Genomic DNA, 20,716 nt, shown 5'->3' with positions numbered 1-20,716 from the left:
TTTACCCTTTTAGCACTCTCAGAATATGGATGGTTGTAAATACAAGTAGAGAAGTGAACACCAATTTCCAAACACCAAAGTGAACACTAAAGAAGGGGGGAGGGAGGGGGAAAAGGAGGAAAAAAAAAAAGAAGATACATTTGATTTTCACAACTCTCACCCATTTTTAGTTATACAAAGCTTCATATTTGGCCAGCTTGTAAGAGCCAAAATGTAGTTGTTATTTAAGTAAGATCAAACCAGAGCTTGACTGTTCCTAAAATGTGGCTGGAAATGGGCATCTGGACCAACACAAGCCCAGCAGAGTGATATGGAGGAAAATAAAGCAAGCTGGCTGGGAATCTGCATCCAGGTTCCTCTCACCTGGAAGATGCCCAGGCTCAGTCAGTCATCCAGACCCTCCTTGGTGGCTGATGGAAGGAGATGGTTGATAGGTGCACCCAAGAGAGGGGAAGCCCTGGACTGTGCTTAGGACAGGTATGGAATATAGATAGATCTGTATCTCTTCTCATCCTGTACCATGGGAGGGTACCCAAAGTCCCTGTTAAGTGAGAGGAGTCATCCCAGTTGCTTAGAAGAGGCTCACAGATCCATCATGATAATACTTTGAAGATCTCTTTTAGTTGTTTTTTTTCTCCCCCCACTAATACTGGTTTTAAAAACCTCTTAGGTGTCTTGGAGAAACACCAATAGGAGAATTAAAAAGCTGAAATTTTTAAAATGTCTCAAGAAGGTCATGGCCAGCAGTGGCTGAAATTCAGAGCAGTTTATGTACCTAATGCCTTAGACTTCATTTAGTACCAGAGCTTTAAACTAAAAGAAGAAATACTGCACAAACTCCAACTATATTATATATATATATATATATATATATATATATATCACAAAGAACCTGGACTTAGAAAGAAGTTTTCAGCAAGTTTAACCACAATGGTTAGAACTGCAGGAGCTTTGGGGTGAAAATGCACAAGGTTTAAAATACTAAAACATAAAGCAAAGTATTAAATTAAATAATAATTTGGTTACCTGTAAGAATCACTGCAGGTTTCTAAACTAACATCTTTCCTAACCAGGAGAGAAGCCACACCTTTCTCCCTGCTCCACAGGGAAAATTACTGCAGCACTTGTCTGAACTGCCTGGTGCTGGTGGAATCAGAGCTGCTCTCATCACACTGTTGTTGGATGAAGTTTACTGTCACTAGCAATAAGCAGTAGATAAAAGGAGGGAGGGGAGGGGGATAAGAAAACAAAAGGGAAAAATAGAAGCTAAAAAATTCACTAGAGGTGAAAAAAAAGGGGGGGGGGGCAAAGAAGAAGATATACATAAACTAGCTGTTTTTGTCTTTCTAGTTGCTATGATGTGCACAAAGGAAATAGACTGAATAAAATCACATCTCAGGAACACCAACATAAATTCCCCCTTGCTTTGACAAGTACGTAATTTTGTGCAGTGATGCTCTTCACATCTGGAGAGTTATGAGGCAATTTCATTCCCATCTGACAAATTTACAAAGAAACATTAGAGAGAAGGGATTAGAAAAGCGAGAAATCTTTATAGACTTTTTCCTCAGGCTGTATTTTCCTTCCATCTTTTGGCTCTTCCTTGAGGAATATGTATGAGTGACTCATTCTGTATGAACGCCATAACTGAAACACTTAGCAGATAAGCAGAACATGAAATGTGCTTTAAATCAACTAATTGTATTTACATTATCTGGGAGGGCTGATCCTGATTGGCTAAAGTTTGTAAAAATTTGCTATTGTGCGTTTTCAAGATAACAATTTAAAACCGGGCAAGAAAAAAAAAAAAAAAAGCTAAAATATTATCTCCAGAACTTCGCTGAGAAGTCCATGGCAGGAAAATAATTTGCACTTGCAAAGCACTTCACAGCTTCCAGCTCTGATTGACCTTTGTGCCCTCATTGTGGTCTCATGAAGACCAATTTAACACATTAGGAGACTGAGGTAGATTAAATGATCTCCTAAATTTGGGGAGAAAATAAATGCCACTAGAAAACAGGACAGGGAAGGACTGGTTGGGCTGAGCTCACTCTTCTGGCTTCACGAACAGCTTTTCCAATGTCACTGAGCTCAAGAAAACCTCTATTCCACACAGGCCACCAGGTTGATAAAGTTCATACTACTAAAGAAAAATCCAATGGAAGGATGAGATGAGGAGAGAGCAAGGTGTTGTCATTGTTAGTGCCTTGTCAACGTCTGTGAAAGGCTGGGAATTCCTTGGCTTTGTGGCTGCACCATTACACCTTTTTTTCTTCTAAAAAAAGAGAGGCTGGTTCAGCCTTCTCTCTGCTGACAGTGGATAATTCTGGCACAGATTATTCTAGGAATAAATGCTAATAAGAAATGCTGTAAAGGCTTTGCTTTCTCCTGCAAGATTTTAAAAACCAGCCATGGCTCGTTGTAGTTATACTGCTGAACACGTAAGCTGAGCTGATATATGGCTACTACAGGATATCAGTATTTTATGTTCTATGTGTAACCAGTATAGTTTTTATCTTATTTTATTTTTTTTTTAAATACCAAAATGTTGGCATTGATTGCTCTTTATTGCTGTAACATCAAGGAACTTCCACCAGGGATAACCCAGGCCCTGCCAGTCCTGAGCTTTTGTTTCTCCACAGTTTAATGTGGGTCTCCTTGTAAGGTCATTTCAAGTGCTGGATGATGGCACTTCCCTCCTCCTTTTATTAATGAAAATTATATGATGCTGCTCGGAAGTTCCAAAACACATTCCTTTCTTGGCACAAAGATGAAATATAATAAAATGCAGATGCTTTCTGATACAGAGCACAGATGAAAATGTTTTATAACCACGACTGATGGAGAGAGGAAAGCACAGGGGACGCAGTTCCTGGGCCCCACTGGAAAGCCCCAAAGCAATCACTGCAATCTCTGTGATGTGACAGAAGAAAGTCAGGACAGGGGTATTTATTATCTTTTTCATGGGACCCAGGTGGACCTGCTGGCAGCCATGTTTATGACTCAGGATCCATTTTAAAATAGTGAACCATAATAAATGGAAACTCAGACGTGTAACTGGGCTGGATTTAAACATGTTTCAAGTTTTACTGTCTCTGCATTTGCAATCATTTTTGCACAGAGGACAACACTTCAGAACAACTTCTGACTCTGCTGCTTCACCTTTTGTGTTTCCTTCATCTGACACGTCCCCTTTCCCTCCTCATGTTTTGACAACTGCATGAACTGGATAAAAACCTCTGTTATGAGACTTTTGTTCCACTTAAGGAGTCAAAGGGAGACTTGAAAGCCATATCTCCTTTTCTAATTAATAGACAGACGATAAAAGAAATGTTTCCTATGCTTTCCTTAAAAAGAAAGTTTAATCATTTACTCGTCAGGACAAGATATTTTCTTCGTGTTTCAGAGAGAAGTGGAAGCAGAAATGTTTGCTGTTCCCTGCCCTTGATACACAGTTTAGATATTCCTTTTCCCTAAGTCAAGTAAACACAGGGCAAATGTCCTTTAAACCTTGAGACAGTTGTCAGAAGGCGTCATGGAGTGGGGCTGTCTCTTTGTTATTCACTAAACACATTGAGAATGGCCCCTAAAAATAATACAAAAGAAGAGAGGAGGGTCCAACCCAAGAAGTCTGTGACCTCATCTGCCTGTGGCCTTCAGGAGTTCAGAGATATTTGGGTAAAGGATTTTGGTTCCAGCCTGTTGTTGCCGGCAGAGATGGAAACTGTAAGCTCAGCTTAAGACCTAAACTTTGCATTACTTAGGTCCCAGCTCAGGTCTGGCTGTGCAGCCTGTTCAGATGGGGTCCCAAGTCTGTGGCTTCTTACCTCAAGGCTTTCTTTGGGTAAGAGACAAAAATGTTGTGAGAAAAGACATTACTTCTACCATTTCTAATGTGCTCTGACAAGAAGATGACCACAAATACAAATAAACTCAAAATATTTTGGAGTTTTTGGCCCAATCTAGAAATTATGAGTATAGAAAAACAAAAGAATGCAGCTATCAGAGATGACACACAGGTGAATTTGAGGTCAGCATTTGTTCTAACCACGTTGTTTGTCTCATCAGCAAGAAACAATTCAACTGACTCACTCCCCTGAGCAACTACAGGACGTTCTCCAAAAGCAAATCCCCCTTTACACCTGCTCTTGGCTCCATTGGATTTCAGAGCATGAAGACATTGAGCTAGAGGGGGAATTCAGTGATTGTCTTAAACCTGAGTTTAGGGGAGCACAAAGCCTCAGCTCCAGCCTTCCCTGGGACACACATGTGGTGCAGCTCCACATGTTCACTGCTCTGAGCAGCCTCTGGTTCCCTCCTTCTGCAGATCATAATTTAACACTTCCCATGGAGAGCTCTCCACTCAACCCTCCAAAATAACATTCTAAGTCAGGAAAGTTCACACCTCAGTTTGCATCACAAATAATTTCCACAACTCTGAAAACATTTAAATCTCCTTCTAAATATCAATGTGAGTTAATAATATGTATACACGATAATAATAAATATTAATTTATATAATAAAATAGATGATAGAGAAAATAAAAAATAATAAAATAATAAATATCAATTTGAGTTAATAATAATAATATCTGAGTTATCAAGGAGCTAATTTCTGTGGAGAACATCTTTGCAAGTGCTGCTGTGCTCAAGGTTTTTGTACAACTCCTATGACTTCATAATTTTAGTTGGCTGATAGTTGGGTGCACACAAGATATCTTAAACAGAAAATGAAATAAATATATAATTATGTTTTCAGGAACATGATATATATTAAATAAATATATAACTATGTTTTCAGGTACAGCTTACCTCTTTGAAAACTTACTCCACACCCAGTTGTCTTTGAAAATTAGTAGATGGAATTGAAGGTGGAAAGTCTCTTTAAAAGTCACTTCTGAAAAAATTTAAGAAAAAAGTTCTTGAATTCTTTTTTCTTTCTGTATGTGTGAGACATCTAAGCATAGTAAAGGTAGTAGAAATCAAAAATTAATATTTGAATTATTTTGATCCTGATAATCCCCAATTGTTTTGAAAGTAAATTATATTTGATAGTCTCTCCAGAATGTACTTACAAATTCATAGGAACGCCATTAAAATACAGCATTAATTAACATCCACTTTTATAAAGTGCTTCTAATATTGTGTAAACAAGCAGGAGTTGAAAAGCTTATTTTTAACTTATATCTGCATATGCAGTGTGATCATAGTGAGTTACAAAAATACCCAAAGAGCACTGGGAAATGAATTTTCACAGTTTGTTTCTGGTTGAAGACACACCAAAGTACCTGTCTTTAATTTGAGTAGCTGTGAACAAAAGGTACTTGCCAGCTTGCTTTGCATCGTATTTATGTGCTCGTGTCAGTTCAGCCATGGGCGGAATACTGATGTGTCAATATTTGTTAGCCAAAATGAGAACAAGGAGCTGACTTGAAATAACTTAGAACAATCAGAAGCAATTGTGTGGTGTTGTGTTGGGTTAAATCAGGTTGTGCCACGTTATATCTCTTCAAAAGTAAAGCCAGTTGGGTGGGGTGCTCAGTGCTCCACGTTCAGCGTCGCAGAATTGCTGCAGGACCAGGAGTGGGTTTAAGCACCTGCCAGACCTCCACAGCCCCCATCCACACCATGGACCAAGAGAGGGAGAGCTCCAGTGGGGCTGTCTGGGGAGAGACAACCTACAGATATACACATCCAGCATAGGTTTACACTTAGCAACATTAAAACCTCTCAAAACTCAGTTTTACTACTTGAGATCCCAATGGTTGTGGCTTAATTTTCAACCATCTGGGAGATACTTGAGTTCACCTTGATTTTACTTGTAATGTCTTGCTTTCAGTGCCTGAAACGTAACCCAAACTTCTAGAAACCAAAACTTATTTGTAATAGTACCCAATTACTCTGAAATTGGAGGCCAGGTCTAAAATTTACCCTGTGACTGGTGTCAATCACTCACAAGACACTCTTGCTGTAGAACAAGTGCTGGTGGGGAGCTGCTGTCCCCTCGGGAACACATGCAGGGGTAGGTCACAGAAACCTATTTGCTAAGATCTCCACAACACTGAATGTTGGTTTTTGGGTTCAGCTGAGCTCGTGCAGGGGCTCTGAATACCTAAGTCTCTCAAATTCTATAAATACAAAAAGGACCTGCCTAAATATCCCCCCTGCCCAGGTGTCGCTGTCACGTCCTGAGTTATACTGATAAGGAAAGGGACTCCTGAAAGATCAAGGCCCACAGATATTCATGACAGATCTTTTCAGCCAGAAGACCCACAAAACAACTGCTCCACACCTGCTATAAACTCAGGACTGAAAAATACCCATCAATAACAAGCATCAATAACTGACAAAGAGCAGCAAACTGCGAGTACCACAAGGACAAAGCAGGAGAGTACAGGGAAGTTCACGTTTCTTGAACCCTAGAATAACAGCAGGGGTCTTATTATGGGAAATCTTTACCCTTAAGAGACATATTGTTTCAAAATTAAAAGCTTTTTTTTCTTCCCCTACTCTTCTTTAAAGGGACAAACCTGGTCATTTTTATCACTTTCTGGAAACAGTTATTTATGCCCACCTGCATCTTTTATAGTGGTAACAGTCAGAAAACAGGGACTGTGATGCTCCAGAGATATGAGAAATATGCAGTTTGCAGGTGGAGGTAATGCCTTTTATTAGATCAACTGATTAGACTCGAAAAAGACAGACAAACCTTCAGAAAGACAAGCCCTTCTTCAGACTTTAAATGTGATAGACATCTTGAAGACATTATTATAAAAGCTTGATATGATGCTTTAAAGCACTGCTTGTTCCTAAGATCACTCAAGGACTCCTTCAGAAGCTGGAAGTCTTCAAAAGTGATCCAGGAAATGCTAAAGTACTCTGTGCTTTTGAAAGGCTAAAAAAAATATATCTTCCTGTTGTGAAAGAACAATAGGAAATGAATTTGCTGCTTTTTTGGCTGAACACTTTCCAAGTTACATGTTTGGATGATTACCCTTCTCCATTTTAAAGGGTAATGTTTACTGAGCATTTACAAAGAAATAACAGGCTGCTGAGAGCCAGGTTTGCTTTCCTGAGATGTTCAAATAACCAGTATCAAGAATTGTTCACATAATTAACGTCAGGCAGAACAGCTCACAAGTGCTTTAGAAGTTCAACGTTCACAGCCCTAAGCAACATCTGAGATGCAGCCCAGGAACTTAAAGGTGGAAGGAATCTCTCTGATTCAGACCAAGCCCAATCCCTACAGTGATTAGATTACTCTCAGTTCTGGGTGGTTTCCCCTGACCCTCCTGGCCGTGCAGTGCAGTGGTGCTGGTTCACCCCGTGCAGACTCCTGGAGGTGCTGGAGAAGCCATTTGGCAGCACCATGTCACTGAAGAATATCCATGTGCAGACAGAAACTCCCACTTGCTAGTTTAAATCAGCTTTCAGTAGCTTTTGTACCACCAAAATAGCACAAAATATATTTACCCCAAGCTCGTGTCCTAAAAATTCAGATCCCCGCTAGGAATGCTAAATGAACTGAAACCATGCTGGGGACAGGACATCAACAGACAAAATATTCTGACCTTGAATGTTACATTCTTCTCCATTTCTAATTTTCCTGCACCATGTTTTCTTATTCTAGTCCATGTGGCTGCTGGTTCAGGCTCAGGATTTTCACCAGTGATCTTGAAGTGTGATCTCTGGACAAGTCACTTATTCTTCTCAGCCCTCAGTTTACCTCACTAACACTTGCTAACCCCAGAGAGGAGCTACAAACTTAGTTCATATATAAAGAGATCCAAAGATGGAAAATATAAAGGAAATGCAAAGCGATACCACATTTCTCATTTAAAATGAGTGGGTGACAAATTGCTCATCAGATTGTACAATTTGGGTTGCTCTTACTCGCTTGCTAATTAACTAGTCTGACATTATGTTTCCTCCCTCTTGCATCCACCCTGCCTCTGAACTAATCAGGGTTCAATGACAGCATCACTTATCCCAGGACACATTCCAATAATTAAGGTTTGGAGGACATCTTGCAAACTCCATCACATACCAAGATGATTTTCTCTCCCTCTACTGCTGCGTATCTGACATGTGACAAGACAAAGCCCTGCTCTCATATACATAACAGCAGGATGCTTTCCCACCTTTTAATGGCTCACTGAATCTCTTCCCCAGCAACTCTGACAGTGGGAAAGTGCACTGCAAAAATGACTGTGGCTTGAGAAGCGAAACCTCACAGGCCCTGGACTTGGGAACAACAAAAAAAAGTGTGTTGCCAGAAGCTGGATCTATTGCTAAATACAAATTTTTAGTGCAGGAACACACAATCCTCTGAGCTGGGTTTTACTTCCTGCACTCTTTTTCTCACTGCTCTATTGCTTCATTTGATTTTCACGAATCCAAGCACATTTTGGCTTTGCATAGGAAAGGCAGCACAGGTAGGGGCACCTTATAGTCATTTAGGGAGGGAGACAAACCAGTAAGAATCCTGGCACTTGGTTGCTCTTTGAACCTTCATGTGCAGAAGCAACAACAAACTGAACCCTGGGCTTTGCAGTGGTGTGTGCTCAGAGCATCTTCATTAGCACTGACAGAACTATTCTGACTTTCCCCACCAGTAACTGGCTCCCTCTGCTCTGGTTCTGTTGGCTCTGATTTAATTCAGGTGCACAAGCCAGCAGGGTCAGCCTGCCCAAGGGCTGCAGGGACCAAATTTGAGCAAAGCTGGTTGGTCATTCCCTCCTCAGATGTTTTCTCCCTTCGGTTCACCTCCTGGGAAAAGCCAGCTCATGAGCTTTGTAGGAGCCACTGTCTAAGCTTAAAGTCTGGACTTGGCAAGAGCAAAGCCTGATCCCACAAATTTGGTTTGAAACCAAAATTACCAATTAGAATGTGGCTGCAAACACTCTTCTCGAGGAATCTTAAATGTCCTGGTGATCAATTCTCCTGAAAAACAGATGGAGAGACCTTTCATTTTTCTCTTGGTGCTTGATTCTGAAGCACTATTTTCATCAGCACCAGAAAAAAACAGAGAATATTGGCTTGGGTTCCACCAAAAGCATATTTTAGAATTGATTTTAATGCAGTCATGATTCTGCCCATGGTACAATTACATCCCCTCTGAATTTCAGTGGGTAACTTTAGACTTGATAGTAACTTATCCAAGAGCATTTCACATTTTCTCTGCTGGTTGAGGGCACTGGTTTCTGAGCTTTCATTGGTTCACACAAATGTAGGGATTTTCTTTACCTGTCTCATCTGAATAAAAATCATCTCAAATGCAACCCCTAGAAAGAGTATTTGCTGTACATGGGAATGGGAAGAAACACACAGCCACAATCTCAGTCTTTAACTCATCTGCTTCTTTTCACAGCATCCATATTATTACAGTATTACAATATGGGGCATAACAAAAGGAAATGCTCATTTCTTTTCTGCCAGGTAGTATGAATTACATCCTGGCAGAAAAGGCTGCATTCCTCATTCTGTGTGGTGGGGACATGAGTGAAAATGAGCCTGCATCAAAGGGGCAGAGGAGCTGGAAGTGGCTGTGGAACTGGGAGAACTTTGTCCATGTGACTCTGCAATGAGCTGTGTGTTACTCAGCAAGCTGCTGCTGCTTCCAACACTGTGTTCCATAATCATACAGAGAGATCAGGAAAGGGAGTATTCCCTACAGACAGAAACTCATGGTGATGGACAGTTCTTCAGCTGCTGTGCATCAACATGCTTTAATTGACTTATGCAATATTACCCTACTTTACACATCATTATACCTGTAAAGCCTCCACCAGACGCTTCAAATAAATGTTATAAAGTGAGATAAAAAAGAGAATAAAAGGCAAGTTTGTGCCCCTAAGTTCTCCTAATGTAACTTAACATGGTAGACAGAAAATGGGAATAGGACAGAGGGCCATGGGAGCATGAATAGACTTGTCCAAGGACAGAGATGAGGGGAATTTAACTGAGGTCAAGGAGCATATCTAGTGTTGCTGCTGCTGTCTCCAGGCTGAGGCTGGAACTGTTTCTTCTCCACTATCTTTTGCATCATCAGGTATTTGCTTTTTTTGTTCATCAAAAAAAGTACAACAAACCCTCCGTTTCATATATAACTTTCAAGGTCACTTGCATAAAATGTAAAAAAAAGCACATTTTTGTTGATGGAATGGCCTTTTGCTAATGAGGTAATTAGTGATATTACAGCAGGAAAAAAGGGGGGGATTTCTTTCTCCTTTTCTCCCTTTTTGCAAACCCAGTGAAGTGGCAAATTTTGTCGCATTTGCTGTATGTGCACAATATTTCACCCAGCTCCACAATGTAATGTGTTTTTTGAGTAGCAACTGTATTTGCTGAAACTAAGTTATAATAATTTGATGACTAGGAACAAGATTAATTCAAGGAACTACTATTCTCATGACAATTGCAAAATATAGTAGGGGACAGAGTTAGCGTGAGTAAAAATGTTTAGGGCATCTTACTGCTCCATCAGTGAGGAGCCTGAGATGGAAAAATTTTCAGCAAGTATATTAGGGGGTCACATCTCTTGAGGTGCAGCAAGGTAAGCAGTGAATTTCTCTATAAGAAAACCAGGAGCTGAAATGAAAACTATCATTGGAGAAAGCATGAATATATGTACAATAGAAGGATAAAAACCAGTGAAAGATATAATTACATTAAATTATAGCAACTGCCATGTAAAAGTACCAATGAAAGTAACAAAAAGAATTGTCATTTCCTTTAGAAATGATGTTTGATGACATCGCAGAGGCTTCACATCTCCTCACACGTGGAGATGTGCCAGTTATCCAACATCTAAGGGGAAAACAAAGAGCCCCATTCCAGCCTCAGTTACAGTACAACTGGGAACAGCACTTAGCTTGTCAGTTAGGATGTGACAATCAAAGCTGGAGCTCCTGCCTGAACCATCTTTGAAGGCAATTTTGGTCTTTCTTTTTTTTTTTCCCCCAAAAAACCCTGTAACATCCAGCACAAAGCAACACTGACCTGTCCCTTGATCTTTCACAATATAAATAACAACCACCAACAATACTGGAAAGAATTCTGAAGAAACGGTTCACAGATTAACATTTTCATAGTCTGAGTAGATGAGACCAAATTTAGAGCAAGTAAGTTATGCACATATGTTATGTAGAGACCTAATACTCACTGAAGATAAGGAAGTAGTTTTCAACTACATATACTTGAGAGTTGGAATTTGGAGGTCTATAAATAGTTTGCTGAAGTTATGGAAGAAGAGAATTACAGCACAAAAAAAAAAAATTATCAAAAGTTGAGTTAGTAAGAAAATTTCTGTTCTGAATCAGAAGAAAGCCCATGTCCTTTTCTCCTGCCACTCTTGTGTTAAAAAAGCACTTTCCTCAAATCAGATGTTGGTTAAGTGGTTTGGCACCTGCCGGGACGTGTTCAAGTTTCTCTGCACTGTGGTTTTACAAAGAGGTTGTGTTGGAGATCATTCAGTTGCTTCTCTTGAGATACTTTTATGCAAATGAAAGAACTTAACTCGTGTCCCACATTTCAGGTGCTACAGAGCATCCCCTGCTCCATAGGGAGAGACACTCTCCCACCCCAACACCTCTGATAGGTGGGTGATCACAGGGTTCATCCTGGATTTGAGGAGGGGGTCTGGCTGCTGTTAAAAAGCTTTCAGGTGTTCTGAAGTCAGCCTCTGTCTTACTTTGAAGGGATGAAACTGGACATGAAAAAGCCCCACCAATTTTCCTCAACAAACCTTGAAAACATCATCTTAATAAAATCATGAACTGGACAAATTGTCATTGTTACAGGCAGCATTCCAGTGTAAAATTCCCAACCAAGTAGAGAACCGATCCCTTTTAAATTCTCTAACACCTTTCTCACTGCTGCATGTTGTTTTACCCATATGTGCTTTATTTGTGGGATCCCTGCAGAAGTTTTAATCAGCGAGGTCTCAGTGAAAGTGTATTTTCTGAATAGAAACTACGCCTTGGAAAATGACGCACAAGTTTCCTCAGCTTAATGTCAACACATGTAAAAGAAGGAGTAAGTGGATACAAAATGTTATCTTGTAATGTCAAACCCTCATGGCAGGGGTGTGTTGGCAACAGAAAGTGCAAAGCAATCAAAGATCAGCACTGGTGAGTCTGAAGTTCTCTCCATCGAGTGTCTTGAGCGCAATAAATTGAAGCTTGCAGAAATCTGAGTTGTAAAACTGGCAGAGCTGTTAAACTGGCTTTCCTTAAAATTATGAATTAGTTGGCCCATTTCTTTTAATGGCAAACAGTGAATCTTGGTTCTCCATCAGTGGCTGGGCTGTAAGTTGGGTGCTGTGGGAGTGGGAGAACAGGACAAACCTCCTGTGATAGACCTGGGGCTCCTCACACCTCACATGAAACTGCCTGGAAACAACAAGGATCCCTCTGTATTGAACCAAGCAAAGCACACAGAGATCCAAATGGTAAAATGGAGCAAACACCTGGTCAGGATACACCTTGCTGTCCTGGGATTTGCTGAAAAGGCCACAGTGAGATCACATGTGCTCCGCTAAGCAGTTGCCCAGACTGTTGTGCAGTTGGTTATATTTACAGAGAAACTGAAATCTCGTGTATGAAGTATTTTACAACACGAGGTCAAATTAGGGTGAGGAAAAATTAATATCACCCTGTTGAAGTCAGAGGAACTGTGCCATTAATTCCTGGCATGTTGCAGGAACAAGGCACTAACAAGAGGATGAAGGGAGATGCCCATTCTTGTTCTGCTAAAGAAATAATGAACCCTCTAATTTACTGTTTCCAAACCAGCTTATTCCATTTTAGAGAAGAATGCATCGGGTTGCGCCCAGACACCAAAATTGAGAATATCTATTATTAATTTACTTTTTATGTATTTTTACTGTAATGGCTGATAGCAAAACTTAGGGAGAGTGTATGGTCCCACACAAGCAGCTGTGAAAAGATCTCCCAGAATTCAGACAAACGGCATTGTTAATAGACTCCTCTTAGTGAAGAGAGAAAACATAGTGTCAATCACACGTGCTGACAGGGTGCAATTAACCCAGCATCAAATTGGAGAGAGATGGATGGGACCAGATGGTCCTGTTATCCTAACAAAGGATTATACAGCAAGTGTCCTTCGGAAGAAAGAGTGTTTTTTAACACAGACCTTTGGAACACACACAACAAAAAATACGATGTGAACTAAAGAGGCATTACAGAAAAAGATGTTTGAAGTATGAATTCCAATAGTTAATTATGTGCTTTAAGTACAAATATATGTTATATTTTGATCCTAATGATGTCTGTTGAAATTTATCCAAAAAGGTCTCCTCGAGAGATTGACGTCAAACAGAATCACTGGAAATAAAGTCAGCAAGGAATGATCAAAATATGCTGGTCCTGGAAAAATTATTTAATTTATTAACCTAAAACTGCCTAAATGCTGCTCTTCTAGTCTGATGAACTTAGGGGAAATACATATTTTGAAGCTCAATTAGAGAGCAGCAATTGTACCAGGCGGAGCAGTGCACCCCAAAACGTTCCCAGAGCACTGAAGTGCTTGGGATCATGTGATTAGAATTAAAACTCTACCCCTATATGAGATAGACTGTGGAAGATATAACCAATTTATGCAAAGAAATCAGGCAAAACAAGTAAATAAGAGGAATTTCTGACACAGTAAAATCTCAGTTAATATTGACTGAAAAAAGAACACAACACTCAGAATTACTGTCATGTGGAAAATGCACAGCAATACTGAAATCCCAAAACCTGGGACATATCTGGTGTTATCACAGAATCGTTAAGGCTGGAAAAGACCTCCCAGATCACCGAGTCCAAGCTGTGCCCGATCCCCACCTTGTTCCCCAGCCCAGAGCACTGAGTGCCACGTCCAGTCCTTCCTTGGACACCTCCAGGGATGGGCACTCCACCACCTCCCTGGGCAGCCCCTTCTAATGTCTGACAACCCTTTCTATGGAGAAATTCCTCCTGATGTCCAACCTGACCCTCCCCTGGTACAGCTTGAGGCCATTTCCCCCTGTCCCGTCCCTTGTTCCCTTGGAGTGGAGCCCGACCCCCACCTGGCTCCCCCCTCCTGTCAGGGATTTGGGGAGAGTGAGAAGGTCCCTCCTTTTCTCCAGGCTGAGCCCCCCCAGCTGCTCCTCATAGCACTGACTTGTGCCTTTCCTAAACCCTTTAGAACATAAGTCTTAAAACTTGGAGCCTTCTGCCATCTCATGGGTCACAGGATTTCCTTCTAAATCCATGGATCCAACCACAGCACAAGAAAATTTTGCACTGTGGATTTCCAGGGTAAGGAAAAGTCTGGAAACAGAGAAAGGAGCACAGTGCTGGTTATGTGTTAAAATAGTAAATAATAGCAATAACGTTCTGATATGAAGCTGTACATCTGACTAAATTGAAATAATTTCAATAATAGTTACATTTCAATATTTTGAGGGAATTACTCCATTCTTCCTAAGGAAGGTTTAAAGCTTTTTAGCCTGAAAAAAAAAACTGTACAAAGGGGACTTACAAAGGGTGTGGGATACAATCCATTGTTACCTACTGAATCACTGAAGAGAATTGTCTGCTCAGACTCCCTCACTAATTGAAGACTGAGCAACCCACGCCTTCAGTCAACAGTACTGTTATATCTTCTGTTCTTAAATCAGAAAAGCCCACGAGGAAACTGTGCAGTGGTGCCTCAATTAACCAGCTACGTGACACAGATTTGGGCACCCATGGCTTAGCCAAGCACAGGGTTATTTCTTGAGCATCTTGGAGACTTCAGAGTTTGGAAACCCATTCCTTCGTGCTTATTATGTGCACTCAGCTAAAAAGCAAAGCCTCCAGTCACTGTGCAAGGCTCAAAGTTTGTGAGACCTACACTATACTAAAGTTTTCTTTAATTTAGATATGAGGCTTCCCTATTTTCATGCCCAAGCATCATTCTCTTCCAGGTGCTTGTGCATTCTCACTGAATTATTGATAAAATCTGGACGTTCTACTTTCCTTGGTCTGGATAAAATTTCTTCATCAAATTGGGTTTCACAAAAACACTGCCCAAAACCCCCCCAAAACAAACAACAACAACAAACCAACAATACAAAAAACAAAACCCCCCAAAAAGCCCAAAAAACCAAATCCACAAAACCAAACAAATAAAACCCCACAACCCCCCCCAAACAAATCCCGAAACATAACTGTATGATTTCTTAATTAAAAAATATCTGCTGTTAACAAAAACATAATTTCTAATTGCAAAGAAGGAAAAAAAGAAGGAAAAAAAGGAAACTTATCCCTGAAAAAATTTCCACTTTGATGCCACTGTGGTGCTTCGTAGGAGTTGTAGTTCAGAAGTGCCACGGTACCACTTTCATGAGTAAAGTTCCCTGAGTTTTCTTAGTTTATAATTCTCCTCCTTTTCTAAATTTCACAAGGTCTAAGCTTGCACCAGCAGGTCAAGAATTTCCTTTCCTTTCCTTCCCTTCCCTTTTTCTTTTCCTCTCTTTCTCCTTTCTCTTTTCCATTCCTTTTTCCTTTCCCTTCTCCTTTACATTCCATTTTCCTTTCTCCTTTCCTGACATCATCCTGCACAAAGCCAAAGGAAATATTTTGCATTGTAGATCAACGGAACCACAATTAAAAAAAAGGTGACCTGCTTGATACCTTTTCAACATTATCCAGTCAGAAGAACATCAGCTCTCTTCCAACTAAGGAAATTATAAAAGATCTAATCAGCAGATAGAATATAGTCATAGAAAATGCACATCAGCACACCTTAAAGAAAGTAAAATAAATCTTGAAAGTTTAATATCCCCCTTTCTTGGACCTAAATAGGCCCCTTTGGAAAACTATTTTATTGTTTCTCATTAAATTAGAATTGTGCTGAGATGCCACTATCTACCATTTCCTATTATTATTAATGCAAAAAAAATGAAATCACTGCATATTCAGCATTTCCCCAGTTAAAACTAGTCAGAACGAAAATCTGAGCTGTGTTTTTTCTTAATTCATGCTAATTTAAAAACAGAAAGTCCTTTACTTCTTTCCCCCCCCTACTTTGCATCTGCATTTAAAGATAGCAATATTTTCTAATGATAATTAAGAACCTTTAATTTATTGGTTTATTACTTCTGTCCTACATTAGCAGCTCTTACAGAAACAGCTCAGAGATATCACATGTGTGAATGTGCTTAATTCCTCTCTCATTAAACTCAGAAGCATGTAGCCATTCCCAACCAACTCAGACCAGAAGTCACTGGGTTTTGCATGTTTTTCAAGCTGTTGGTAGTAGGTGACACCACAATAACGTGTCCTGAGTCTGCTGCTCACCAAAATTTCAGCTTTTGTGACCCTCCTGTGCTTAGCAATTACTGCTGTAAAGAGGAGCTTGTCCTGTATCATCATTTACATATCAGGGGATGTTCTGTTAATGAAATGTTAATATTTTTGTGTAGTTTGCTCAAGGCAGAACTCTTGAATCAGGTTGGCATTTTTATCAAGAAAACAGAAAGCAACAGATATACATATGGATAAGATGAAATTCTCCCAGTATACACTGAAGACTCTTCTTAATAGTGCAATGGTTGGAACCAATGTTACTAATTTGCCCAAAGACTCTTCATTTCTTATTTGCTACCAAAACAGAGTTACTGAAATTTTTCAGACGTTTCTGGGTCTTATTCAAGATTCTTTGAAGTGAGGATGAGTCAAGTCAGGGCATGGATGAAAAGAGCTGGAGAAAGAGGCCAGGCTGGATGGGGCTTGGAGCAACCTGGGCTAGTGGAAGGTGTCCCTGCCCATGGCAGGGGGTGGGATGAGATGGGCTTTAAGGTCCCTCCCAACCTAAACCATTCTGTGATGAGTAGAAAGACAGGGAATGTGGGTCACTAGACCAGGTTGCTCCAAGCCCCCAGGTTGAAAAGCCTGGCAGAGTTCACTCAAAACCACAGCCTGGCAAAGTTCATGCAGGTTGATGAAGAAATCTGCAACAACTCTTATTTTGACCAGCAATTCCTATCAATTGCTCACTCTGTGCTGGGGAGGAGGAGGAGGACGCCCTGGCTCAGACTGTCCATGTCCCTTGCAGATCTAAGCTTTTATAGCTTCTGTTCTCTGCCTTGGCAGAACCTGTGCTTGGGGATCCCACAGTCTCCTTGCAAAACTCAATGTCTCCTCCACTCCATGATTTGGAAAAGACTTCAGGAGACACACACACCCTTTGTCACCCCCTTCTTTGGAAAAGACTTCAGGAGAGATGGACACCCTCCGTCACCCCCTTGTTTTCAAACTGTCAGAGAACTTTGGAGCATCTGCAGCTAAAGAGACACCCTGAGATCCCAGGAGTTGCTCAGTGCCACAGCTGCCTGTGGCTCTGTGCCACAGCCTTTCTGCCTGAGCGACCCCGACAGGCAGCGGGGCTGGTCATGGGGAGTTTTTAATAAGTGTCAGAAAACCTCAAGCACCAACGTATCCCTAATGCTGCTTTTTGGCATCGTTAACCACCAGAGACGAGAGAATGAAATTGAAATGTCTGTTCCCAGGAAAAAAAAAAACCAAAAACATCTCACCTGGGCTGGATGTGAGGGAATGAAGGGCTGGAGGAACCTGCAGGAGGATGAGGTTAAATCCCTTCCAACTCACCTGCTCAGATCCAGCAGGGGTCAACTGCAAATTATCACTAGTTGACATCCACAAAGGCATATGTTTCAAAATAGGCTTTTTAGTTGCCTTTTGGGACGAGTTACCAATGGAATTAGTTGGTGGCTTGGCTGCACCAGTGTTTATTATGTTGAGTGTTGACACGGTGCCCTGTGCGATAGGACATGAAAAAATGAACACTTATTAATGTGATTTTGGCGATGATTTTTTTTAAATATGTATATTTTAAAGACTATCCTAGCTCAAAGTTTTAAATTTTTTTTAAGATGAAACTATACCTGTCTTTGGCCAAACTAATGTGAGAATTTTAAGGAAGGAAGTCTCTGTTTCTTTTTTTTTACTATTACGCTTGACTGAAAAAACTGTATTAAGCTGTGCTTTAAATCAGCATTTTCTCAAATTGAAGAGCAACTGATGCTAAAGTATCTGGTAGATTATAATACTTGTAATTTGCATTAAAAAAATCAGTTTATCACCAGTGTTCTTCCTAGCAAGGATTTCTAAAACCAGTGGCTAGGAAATATTGTTGGTTTTCAGGCCATACTTCATCTAATTATACAAAAGCATATCCACAGAATTGCAGGGGTTCATGGAAGAGATAATCAAATCACAACCATTTGGCATGAAGGAGATGCTCAGTGTGGAACTGCTGATACAGCAATTTAATTAAGGCAGTTTAGCAGCTAAAAAGTTCTTTAATAGAAGTCACAGGTTTACCATTTTTGAGTACAGAAAGGGAAACTGAAATTAAGAAAAAAACCAAAACAAAACAATCACAAAAGCAGATGATGTCAGATTTTCAAGATGAGCTATGTTTTACTGTGCTATTAATTTCTTTTTGGAAAAATCATAATTTCCAAATGCTCAGTACTATCTTGAATTATTTCAGATCAGCGGAACTAAAGACAAAGTAATAATTTCATTTCAGAAAATATATTTCTGAATGTATTCAAATATATTTCTAGAGATATTGTGCAGTAATTTCTACACTTATTTATGCACAAGCAAAAAGGGCTTTATTTTCAAAATCAGATCTTTATGACCAAAGCCATCATAAAGATTCTTATTGATTTAAGAGATGTTTTGCTGATTCTCATGTTTGAAATAGAACAGATTTTTTTTTTCACCTTTGTAACGTTCTCCTTTTGTTGTAGAGTGTTATTTAACAAATTGCAATGAAAATTAATCTAACAGCTATTCTTTTAAAACTGTGCAGGTGCTGCTGCAGGTTTCATAAGAGACTTTAATCGGAAATTTGGCCCCAAATCTTAAAACCTGACAGAGGTGACCCACTGAATTTTACCTAGAAACTATTTGAAAGTTATATTAATATCAATGTTGAGCACTCTAGTGCTGCTTTTTGTTATGGAAAATATGGCTTATTTCATTGGTTAATGGTCAATTCTGTGTGGCCCAGAGCCCTGTTAGAAATCAGGGAGTCTTCGTATAAATTAAATGCTGTTGGATCAAGTCCAGAGGAGGCACCGAGATGATCAGAGGGATGGAGCAGCTCTGCTGGCAGGAAGGGTTGAGACAATTGGGATTGATCAGCCTGGATAAGAGAAGATTTGGGGTCATCTAATTGTGGCCTTCCAGTGCCTGAAGGAGTTACAGGAAAGATGGAGAGAGACTATTTCCAAGGGCCTGGAGTGACAGGACAAGGGGGAATGGCTTCACACTGGCAGAGAGCAGGGTTAGATGGGATATTGGGAAGGAATTCCTCCCTGGGAGGGTGGGGAGGCCCTGGCACAGGTTGCCAGAGAAGCTGTGGCTGCCCCATCCCTGGAAGTGTCCAAGGCCAGGTTGGACGGGGCTTGGAGCAACCTGGTCTGGTGGAAGGTGTCCCTGCCCATGGCAGAGGGTGGGAATGAGGTGTTCTTTAAGGTCCCTTCCAACCCAAACCACTCTGGGATTCTGGGATTTATGGCTTCAGTATTATGTTGTCCTGAGCATCATTAAACCACGTTGATATTAAAACCTGGGTGTGGGCAAGGACTGAGGGGACCCCGAGGTCAGACTGGCCTGAGGCAGCATCTGCATCACCAGATCTGGGAGTCAAGGATATCCCTGATTTTGCAGGAATAACATCTCAGGCCTGGTTTCTCCTGCCTCAGCTGTCTCTGTGCTTTGCTCCGCTGCTGGAGACGGTGCCAGGAACCGTAGGAATTCTAACATATGCAGTGCTTCAAATTTGGGTGCTTAACTAGGAGCACTTTAAAGAGATCTTATTCTGAGAACATGAGCATTTAGCATTTTCCAAAAATCATATCCTCATAATGGTCTCTAGGTGATTGCTCCAAAGTGGGAATATTGACAATTGCCAATCCCTTTGGAAATGTGAGTCCATGGGGGATTGCACAAGAAAATATGTAGCAGAACAGGGACTTGACTTCAAATATCTTCTGGGCTTAGACTCCCATGGTTAATACTGGGTCATTCCATGTAATGCTGGTGCCTAAATCAGGAAAGCAGGGAACATGTAACTGAGATATTTGTAAAAATATAAACAACAAGGAATGTTGTGGTGAGATTACTTTTTCTGAACTTGTATTGGGCTTTCTTTTAAACCAAAATTCCATTGAAACAGGTTAAGCCTTTTCCTCTCCCAGCAAAGTCACACACTGTTACTGCTATTTTACATGACACATGAGTTAGGTGGAACAATTCCCACGTGCAATTGTGGAATGTTTATTTTATTTTTATCAGTCCTAAACTTAATGTTGCATTTACCCAGGCTGCTTCCATCAGTGGCACATATAAATACCTCTGCCCAAAAATGTGTGTCAGCACAACACACCAAGGCTTTTTTCCTCCTGTTATTTTATATTATGCTCTATTAAATCCTGGATGTGTCACCTGGGCTCAGCTTACAGATTAACTTAAGCTCAGACTTGCCCACCATGCATTTTAAATGTTGCTGTGCCTTGTTAAATGCCCAAGTTTTGATGGTGCAACTGGTTGTTCACCAACTCCTACTTTTATACACATTGAAGATGACTTTGCCTGTGGTTATAGACAGCACATTTTGGTCCTCTAACATCTGATTTGTACAGATGCAA

Source organism: Neopelma chrysocephalum, unplaced genomic scaffold (assembly GCF_003984885.1).
Source record: "Neopelma chrysocephalum unplaced genomic scaffold, ASM398488v2 Primary Assembly neopelma1_119, whole genome shotgun sequence".
NCBI lineage: Eukaryota > Metazoa > Chordata > Aves > Passeriformes > Pipridae > Neopelma > Neopelma chrysocephalum.
The sequence above is the reverse complement of the archived record's forward strand: the minus strand, read 5'-3'. Positions refer to the sequence as shown.